Source organism: Amblyomma maculatum, chromosome 9, assembly GCF_055883805.1.
Source record: "Amblyomma maculatum isolate TAMU_Amacu chromosome 9, ASM5588380v1, whole genome shotgun sequence".
Taxonomy (NCBI): domain Eukaryota; kingdom Metazoa; phylum Arthropoda; class Arachnida; order Ixodida; family Ixodidae; genus Amblyomma; species Amblyomma maculatum.
In genome coordinates, this window is record NC_139352.1 from 125,739,154 (window position 1) to 125,749,889 (window position 10,736).

Consider the following 10,736-nt stretch of genomic DNA (forward strand, 5'->3'; position numbering starts at 1 on the left):
GTGTGTGTGCTGTCGAGCCGGCCACACTTCGCGTTATTGCCGCATTCGTACCCTTTTCACCCCTACTTCCTATTACAACGCTCACCGTAGGTGCTACTGTAGATCTCGACTCTTTCCTGACATCGCGAAGAGCTCCTCCCCACATATGATGGGCCTGGACACTTCCCTCATCAACCAGATGAACCTCGCAACGAAGCCCTATCACGTTTCCGTCGCTCAAACCGATATCTATCTCCACGGCCTCGTCGCTCCCGTTCACCAGTATCTCGTCGCACCTCCTCCCCATCATACACCGGCATCTACTCTGGAAACTAGCGAAATGCAGCATCAGGAAACTAGCGAAATGCAGCATGCACTGAGGCTGCATTATCGACCTGGACTGAAAACTCGGTACTGACCGGCGCACTCTGACGTAATCTCATTCATATACTTGTTGCCGGAGTCCCAGTTTCTTCACTTATTGACACCGGCGCCCACATTTCTGCCACGCTCTGTCAATGCCTTAAGAAAGTTCTCACACCAGCTACCTCATCCATCATTCGTTTTGCTGATGGCACTAAAGCTGCAATGATTGTTTTGTGTATTGTGATCATTGTCATTGCCGACCGCCACATCCCTGGATTACTTCCAGTCCTCACAAGTTGCCCTCAAGATATTGTGTTACGCCTACACGTTTTAACCCAGCACTCAGCTCTCATATACTGTTCTTCTGAACTACTTCATCTAGACCTGCCGCACTTTCCTGACAAATAAGCTCCTCTAACTTCAAAGCTCCGTCTCCGCTTCGCTCCAATTACTCGCCTACCTCCAGAAGCAACGTTGGAAGTGCTCATGTCGCCTTTTACCTCCGTTCCTGATGGCGAATGCGTTGTTTGCCCCTGAACCGACGTCATTCTGCAGCGTAGAATCGCTATACCTTACAATATTGTGCTCTTAGTGAACAACCATACTTATATTCTAGTCTTGAACTTCAGTTTTTTTCTGCAGGTAGGTTCTGAGGGCCATTTCTTTCGCCGAATTGACACCATTGTCTGACTTCATTGTGTCTGCCCTTTTCTGTGACCCCAGTGCTGAGATACCCCCATGACCTGCACCGTCCCCACATCTTGAGCCCCGCATATCAGCAATGGTTGCTCCTGACTTGCGTCATGATTGTGTTAAACACTTATTAGCCTTCTGACTTCGTACAGTGATATATTTGATTTTGGTGACCACCTTTTGGGTCAAACGCCATTAGTTACTCACCGCATCGATACCGGAGACGCCAGACCAATTGACAAAAAATATTACCGAGTCGTCATTTCCGAACGTCGCGTATTACGAGATGAAGTTAACAGGATGTTTGCAAGATACACTGTAGAGCCTTCGAATAGCCCCTGGGCGTCACCCGTCGCGCTTGTTAAAAAGAAGGCCAATACCTGGAGGTTCTGTGTGATCTTCCTTCCGGCTATTGGCAGATCGCAGTGATGAACGCGACCGAGAGAAGACCGGCTTCGTCACTCTCGATGGCCTCTACCGATTCAAGGTGATGGCTTTTGGCCAGTGTAATGCGCCCGCAACATTTGAGAGTATGGTGGCAACCCTTTTACACGGTTTCAAATGGAAGATGCGCTTGTCTTATCTCGATGACGTCATTGTCGTTTCTTTGACCTTCGAGAGCCATCTTCACCAGCTTGATGCCATTCTCGGAGTCTTCCGAAGAGTTGGTCTACAGCTGAATTCAAAGAAATGTAGCATGGGCCGACATGAACTCAAGGTACTCGGACTGTTGGTCGATGCCCGCGGCGTCCAACCCAACCCCGACAAAATTCGTGTTGTAAGTGCATTTCCTACACCCCTCTGTACCAATGACGTCCGTAGTTTTCTTGGCCTTTGCTGGTATTTCGGCGGTTTGTCCCCAACCTTCGGAGAACGACGTTCCATTTTGCTGGGGCCAGAACAATCTCAACCCTTTTCTGCGCTAATCGCAGCCCTCACCAACCCGCCCGTCCTTGCACACTGGAACACCACAGCCCCAAAGGAGGTACGCACCGACGCCAGCGGTCACGGTATTGGTGCCATTCTCGCCCAAAAGCAGACGGGCCGTACTCGCGTCATTGCTTATGCCAGTCGCCTCCTTTAAGTGGCTCAGCGGAATTATTCCATCACAGAACGTGACTGTTTAGCCCTCCTGTGAACCATTACTAACTTTCGCCCTCATTTTTTTTGGCCGCCGTTTCTCTGTCATTACCCATCCCGAAGTCGTATTTTGACTTTCTTTGATGAAGGTCCCTACTGGTCGTCTCGGGCGTTGGGCACTACGTCTTCAGAAATACACTTTTTCTGTCGTTCACAGGTTCGGCCGGCTACATACTGATGCCGATTACCTGTCCCGCAACCTGGTAGATATGCCGTTTGAAAGCGATTGTGAAGAAGGCACCCTGTGTGTTGTCCATCGCTGAACTTTCAAAGATTCGTCATGAGCACCGCTTAGATCCCAAGCTATGCGGCATTATCAACCGCCTCAGCATTGATCGCCCTGACGCTCCCCTTGGTTTGTTTATGCTCCACAAAGGCACCTTATATCGACGGAATATGCGACGAGATGGCGCTTAGCTTCTTCTCGCAGTCCCCGAACACCTGCGTGCCAACGTTCTTCAGCAGCTGCACGACGTGCCCACTGCGGGCCACCCTCGTGTATCTCGTACGTATGGCAGCGTCCGCAGAGGATTTTTTTGCAGGGCTCTACCGCTCTGTTCTTCGTTACGTGGCTTCTTCAGATAGATGTCAGTGATGGAAGAACCCCTCGGTTGTGCCTGCTGGATCCCTGGAGCCAATCGACATCCCACTTGTTGATGGACGAATAATATTGCTACGGAGAATGTCATTTACATATTCTACAATCTTTTCTTTCCGAGAGAGAACCCGATAAGATCATCGGCGTACAATTGAGTTACCTTCAGTGAGGACGCGGTGATGTGCAACACTAGTCTGTCCCAGCGGTGGGGAAGTGGCTTGGTGGGCTTGAAGCAATTGCAGCAATTCTTGGCATGATGTTGGGATTGATTGTCTTCGACAGCATAGAAATAGAGACTTGCATTGAGTCACCTTGCTGAGGTGGCGGGGCAGAGAGCACCATCATAGACACAGGGTGAGCATCCAGTATGCACTACAGGGAATTTCTTTTAGTCAGCACGAGGGATTGACGGAAAGTGTTCGTGGCAGCTACTATCGCTGTGCTGCTGTGGAATCGTACAAGACTTAATGGGAAGGCGATTCCACGTGCACGATGATGATGAGATGGTGCGATGAGTACATCCCCGTCAGTTATGTGTTCAGAAACAACGGTGTTGTTTGTCGAGGATAATGTATTGGCTGTGGCTCGGGCCCTCTGGGGGTCTGACCCGCAGTAGCGAAGAAGAGACATGGGCTCAGGAACAGAGAATGTTAAGAGAACTGTATTATCTTTATTAACACAAAGAGTAGCATAGAAGTATACGTCACATGGCAATGACAGAGACCACAAAGGGGAAAGAAGAACAATGGGGTCGGGCACTTCAGTCCTAGAGATCATGCCCTTTTCCAGCAATCACCGGAGCTCTCTCTTCTGCGTTGACGCTGTGAACAGTTGGAGAGGCGGGAAGAGCCCGTTGCTGGGGGCTGTTTAGAATGTGTTGTTCTCATACGAACACACGCGCAGCCGTAATATGCCTCAAGCATTTCACACAGGGAGGCAATCGCAGCTCAGGCATATATCCGAGGTTCGTAGGTCCAAGTCGAAGGGCGGGGGGATGTGCACTACCGCTTCCGCTGCGTTGACGCAATCGTCCCGGCCTCTGTATACCCGTCTAGGATGCCGTTGTGGATGCGCTGTTGGAGAACGCAGCCATGAAGAATGGTGTTTTCGCTGCAGCCACGAATACCGGCTGCTGGCACCACGTCGTCGCCTCGAGGCATAGACGGTACGGCTTGGAGCGAACGCTCGGGTCTCCAGGTGGAATTCGTCCGGCAAACTGCGGGGTCGACAAACTCAACAGCTCTCCGCGGCCAGGCCGGAAGAGACGGAGAGACCTCCACCGTGGGGCCCGGGCTCGGGTAGAACCCCTGGCTGTTAACTCAGGGCAAAAACTTAACCACAAAACACAAACAATGGAAAGCACAGATTGGACATTCCGTGCAACAACGCACTGCTCCACGTGCAAGCGTCCAGATTTCGCGCACGGCCCATCAGGCTTTCTTTTAAAAAAAAAGGAAACACTTGACACAAGAAAGTAATTTATTGTTGCATGAATATGGTGATACCAAAACACGAATACATGGTCCCGCTGAAGTTGCGATACACGGACCGGTCCGAAACAAACAGTCAAAGCAGGAGGTGATCGTAGATAACTATCTCCTCATGACAGCCGGCTCAAACTATCGGCATTCGCGTGTACTTTTCCCTTTTTGTACCGTACTAAAAAATTGCACTTCTGGAGTGCGAGTCTCCACCTGAGCAAACGATCATTTCTGGTTTACATGTGTCGCAGCCATGTCAGAGGGCAGTGGTCAGTTTCAAAAACAATCTTTGCCCCATACAGGTAGCACGCGAGCTTCTGTGCCACCCATACCAAGCATGCACATTCCTTTTCCGATGCGCTGTAGGTTTCTTCTTTGCGGGTTAATTTGCGGCTGGCATACAGAATAGGATGTTCTTCATGGTCGTCGTCGACCTGGCTTAAAACAACACCCATTCATCTATCGCTGGCGTCGCGTTGAACTGCAAACTCCTTTGTATAATCCGGCGCCCTAAGCACGGGCCGCGACGCTAGCACGTTTTTCAGGCTCTTGAAAGAATTTTTTTCGCTTCATCCCAAAGAACGTTATTGGGGGCTCGTTTCCGCAGGGCATCGGTTAATAGACTAGCCAGTTGGGAGTAGTTCGGGATGTACCGCTGGCGATACCCGACTATTCCCAGAAAGGATCGAATGTCCGTTTTGGGTCGTGGTTGTGGAAATTCCACAATCGGGGTTATCTTTAACTCTGACGGACGCCGTGTTCCCTGGCCTACAATTTGGCCCAAGTAGGTCGCATGGGCACAGCCAACCCGGCGCTTTTCCGCTTTCATTGTTAACCCGGCATCACGCAACCGTGAAAACACGCTTCTCAGATGCTCTAGATGCTCTTCCCAGGTATGAAAAAAAATTGCAACGCCATCTAATTAAGGGAGGTCGAAGCCCTGCATGTCCTTCAGGACGATGTCCATGAGTTTAGAAAAACTGAATTGTGCATTTTCAAGGCCGGAGCTAAGCACGAGTGGGCGAAATGTGCCTACTGGGGAGATGAAAGCGGCATACCTGCTTTCGGGTTCTGAGAGGGGAACTTGCCAATATCCCCACCCGAGATCAAGCGTGGAAATGTACCTCAAATTGCTCACCCTCTCAACCCTGTCTTCTATGTTTGGTATTGAGTAGAGCTGATCCTTAGTGATAACATTGAATTTCCGGTAATCGACACATGGTCGAGAATTCTTTCCGGTGCTACCACTAGAATGAGAGCTGATGTGTAGTCACCTTCCGCTTGCTCAATAACCCCCAATGCTAGCATAAGCTGAATCTCGGTCTCCAGTATTTCTTTCTGTCGTGGTGAGACCCTGTAGGGATTTGATCAAAATTGGTTCTTTTGACGTGAGCTCAATGTCATGTGTCAAGAGATGCGTATTCCCTGGGCGGCTGCTAAACAGGTCACCAAATTCGCTCAGCAACTGCTTTAGAGTCTCTACCTCTAAGGTACTAAGGAGCTTAGTGTTTACCGAGAGGGCCATGATTTGGTCCATGCTGCTATGGTCCTCAGGATTTCCCTCCCAATCGGGAACTTCGCATGCTGGCTCCTCAGGTTCATTCAGCATTAAGGGAACTATTCCGCTTCGTTCAACGTACGGCTTCATCAGGTTACGATGATATGTCCTCACCTCTTTTCCACTGCCTGGAACCTTCAGAGCGTAATTCGTTTCTGATATTTTGTGTACAACTTCGACTGGACCGTCCCAGTGGACATCGAGCTTAGTTTCCTGCGATGGTCTGATGATCATGACGAGATCACTCGTTTTGAACTGTCGGCCGCGGGCGCCTTTGTCATAATACACTTTGGCAGCTTCTTGGGCAGCTTTCATATTCTCATTAGTTCTCATTAAGGCTGCCCAGCAGTTTAAGCGCGTACTCTACGACTGTCTGGCTCTCGCCTGTGCCCTCCCGCATTTCTCTCAGAATTCAAAGGGGGAGCGGAGCGTTCTTCCGTACACGAGTTCTGCAGGAGTGAACCCGGTAGCTTCGTGGGGGACTGTTCGTAAAGCGAACAGTGTGGCAGGCAGACAGTGCTCCCAATCTTCTTTGTGCGCATAGCGAAAAGCGCGCAACACTCGCTTAAGCACAAATTGTCATTTTTCCACGCTGTTTGACTGATGATGATGCACGGAGCTGTGTATCAGCTCCACTCCGCATATCTCTAAAAACGTGGTCGTTAAGTTGCTAGTGAAGTGCGTACCCTGATCCGCTTGGATTTCCGCCGGAAACCCTGTCCGCGCAAACACTGACAACAGAGCATAAACTATTTCGGAAGAGCTCAATTCTTTCAAGGGAACAGCCTCGGGAAATATCGTGGCTGGGCATAGCATAGTAAGGAGATACCTGTAGCCTGACTTCGTCTTGGGCAAACGAAGCACAGCATCTATTAAAAGTCGGCGGAAAGGCTCACAGACCAAAGGCATGATTTTCAAAGGTGCCTTTCAAGTCTCTCCGGGCTTGCCCACTCGCTGGCACACATCCCACGATTTCACATAACATTCTACGTCTTTGAAACATCCTGGCCAATAGCACTCCATTAACTGTCTCTCCTTCGTCATGTTAAACCATAGATGCACTGACCAGCCGTTCCCATGACACAAACTCAGAAGGTCAGCCTGTACTTTTCAGGTACTACCAACTGATCAATTGTTTTGCCCTTTTTCTCCAGGTAGTATCGGTACAATAATCCTCCTTTCTCATGCAAGGTTACAATGCGTCTAGCAATGCCCTCTTTGGCTGTGACGTGTAACTTTGCTAAGGTAGGGTCCTGCGTTTGCTCCGTTATTAGAGTCTCTCTATTGACTTGCAACAGGCGGTCAAAGTTTTGTGCAGCCGGGGATATTAGCAATCCCTCAGTGCTTTCTTCCTCATCTGATATCGGTGTGATCGCAGTCTCCGTACGTGTGTTGACCGACTCTGAAATCCCGTAATTTCTTCTTTCTCAGTGCTTGTTTCTAGTATTGGTTCAGCTTGTTCCTCTCTCGCTTTCTCCCGTTCGGGGATCTGGCTCAGCTGAGGGAAGAGTAAGCGGGTTTTGGACCTTGTCAGAGCCTGTACTAATCCGCTTCCGAGTTTCTGACCTCTCGAACGCAGCAATAGATCGGATCAATTCGAGAAAAGCTAAGGGTATTTGAAGTGGGAGAGCATTTGAAACAGCGGCCTCAGTTATGAGCTCCCCAAATGGCCCGCAAATCCTGACTCTAGCTATTGGTAGGCAGACGCTGTGTTCGCCCACTGCCTGTTTGTTCCAGGCCACTTCACCATTGAATTCTTCTGCTGTGGCATATCATGGGTGAACAACATCCATCGTCGCAGCGCTATCCCGAAGCACGCTGCAGGGTTTCCCATTTACCTGCAGTTGGTGCAAATACGGTCGAAGGAGTTCTAGGTTCTGGTCATTATCATCGACGCATGAGAACACCACTCGCGGCTTCGTAAATTTAACCGCAAATTGCCCGACGCTATTGCAGTTATAGCAGCGAAGTGGTTTGCTAGCCTCAAACTGTCTTTTTGCGGCTTTATCAACGCCCTCTCTCTTCGACTGCTCTTCGCGCTTTTCTGGATGCCTTGCCCAGCTCCGAACTTTTTACCTGCGAAAACCTTCGGCTAAGTAATAGGCCTCGGACCGCGCTTGTCACTGGTGACACTACACCCTCGTTACTCAGAGTTTTTCGCGTCGCGTACTCTTCCGCGAGTTCGGCGGCTCTTTCAACTGTGTAGACATTTTTCCTGTTTTGAACCCACAGTTTCACTGCATGGGGGATGCTTCGGTAAAATTGTTCAAGGCAAATGCATTCAAAGATTTTGTCTCTGCTTTCATAAGCCTGCGGTCCCCTAAGCCACTCGAGCAGGTTGGCCTTAAGGGCATACGCGAACTCCGGATAGCCCTCGCACTCGCTCTTAATAGTGTTTCTAACCGCTGGCGGAAGGCTTCCGCATAAATCCTGTATCTTTTCAGAAGGCTGGCTTTGATTATATTGTAATCGGCGGCATAATTTGCATTAAGCCTTGCGATAACTTCCGCTACTTCACAGGGAAAAACGGTCAAAAGCCATTGGGGCCATGTATCACGGCAAAGTTCTCATGTTCACAGGCTCTTTCAAAATTTCCCAGGAACAATCCTATGTCCCGTTCAATTTTAAATAGTTGCATATATTTGTCCATGCGATACGATGCTCCATCGCTTGCTCTTTCAGGAGTCTCCGCTCTCGCTTTAGCGGCTTCCTCTCTTTCTTTTTCAAGCTGCAAACACTGTAGCTCTCTTTCCTGTTTTTCAGATTCCCATTTTTCACGTTCCTTTTCTTTTTCCGACTCTCCTTCGGCTTCCCCCTTAAGCCGTTTCTGCTCCCGTTCAGCTTCCTCCTTACTCCATTTCTGCTCTCTTCAGCTTTCTCCTTTGATTCCTGAACGGTTTTCCAAGCCTCTACGAGCTGGTCATTATTCTCTACGTGTTAAGCTATGTTCCTAGACATGTTTATTTTCACTTTTTGCTCTCCCTTATAGTCCCAGCTCGTCGCACAACAATAGCAAGTTCGCCCTCGACAAATTCATTAGGTTCATTTTTGTGTCTTTTCTGTTTTGGTTCTGCTCTCAAGTGAAGTCGTTGGATACTGTCTCAACTAACAAACGCTCAATTGCCAGAGGTTCAAGATTATTCACTCAAAATCTGAAGCCTGGCGAATCCTTAGCGAAAACCAAACGCTCACCCGCAGAAGCAGCACGACGTCGTCCGGTCCATCCTAGCTGCTGCCAACTAGCTGATGCGTGTCCAGGGTCCTGTATTGGCTATGGCTCGGGTCCTCTGGGGGACTGACCCGCAGTAGCGAAGAAGAGACATGGGCTCAGGAACAGAGAATATTAGGAGAACTGTATTCTCATTATTAACACTAAGAGTAGCATATAAGTAGACGTCACATGGCAACGACAGAGACCAAAAAGGGAAAAGAGAAGAGCAATGGGGTCGGGCGCTCTTATATAGAGTTCAGTCCTTCAGATCACGCGCTTTTCACCTATCAGCGGAGCTCTCTTTTCTGCGTTGACGCTGCGAACAGTCGAAGAGGCGGATAGGTCCAAGCCCGTTTCTGGGGACTCTTCTTTAGAATTCGTTGTTCTCACACGAACACCCGCGCACCCGTCATTTGCCTGAAGCATTTCACACAGGGAGGCAATCGCAGCTCAGGCAAGTATCCGAGTTTCATAGGTCCAAGTCGAAGGGAGGGGGGATGTGCTCTACTGCTTCCGCCGCGACGGCACAATCGTCCCAGCCTTTGTATACCCGTCTCGGATGGCGTTATGGGTGCGCTGTTGGAGAACGCAGCCATGAAGAATAGTGTTTTCGCTGCAACCACAAATACCGGCTTCTAACGCCACGTCGTCGCCTCGAGGCAGCGGCATCGACAATACGGCTTGCTGCGAACGCTCGGGTTTCTGGGTGGAATTCGTTCGGGAAAGAGCGGGGTCCACAAACTAAGCAACGGTAAGAAGTGTTTCGTACTTTGGAGGCAATACATTAACAGCGGCAGCAGTGAGGGAATGATGTCGTTCAGAAATGCCAGATGAAAAATCACTGTCTGTCATATGGATGACACGGTCGCCACAATAAATTAACACTGAAGCTGTTGACAAAAAATTCCATCCAAAAATCATCAAATGCGCACACGCTGAAAGCACGTGCAGCAAACAGCACGTGGTGGCGGACGCTGTTTATAACTACTGGAACTGTACAATTTGCTGAAGGGTTCAGAGGAACGCCATTTGCTCCACGAAGCTCAGGTTCATGATATGGTTTCGTTACTTTGCGCAAACGGTGGCACAAATCAGCGTGAATAACAGAAAGTACTGCCCCTGTGTCAATCAAAGCTTCAACCGGTAATTCTTCAGCTATAACGGAAATCATATTATACGAGCGATGAGGAGGACTTTTTGTAAGTTCGCAAAGTGCAGTTTCACCTCTGGAAACTGCATCGCTTATTTTTTCGAATGACGGAGAGCGAAAGTTGTTACTGGTCGAAGTGGAGAAACTCAGCGGCGGTATAAGGAAGGGGACCGGCGTCTGGATACGTGAGCCCCAGACGAGGATACTGGCGGTGAAGAGAATTGACGAGGTTGGCTGGGAATTGTTCGTCGCTGATAATACGCAGGTATGTCACATTCGAAGGCGTCGTAACCACGTCGCTTGTTCTGAATGCGTCGGAGACAAAAGCGGGATATATGTCCTCGAATTCCAAAATAATAGCACACTGGGCGAGAGGGGCGCCAAGGTGTGTAAAAGGTGACGTAGGTTGAGCCGTGGTCATGGCGTTGATTTTGTTTTAGGGCGGTGCTTGGGGTGAGGGCACAAAACGAGGAGGGGATGCGGCGACGTGAGCGTGAGTCGGCGCTGGGCGAGGTGCAGGAGGATCAGGTGTGACAGGGTGGATGACAGTGGCCTTTAAT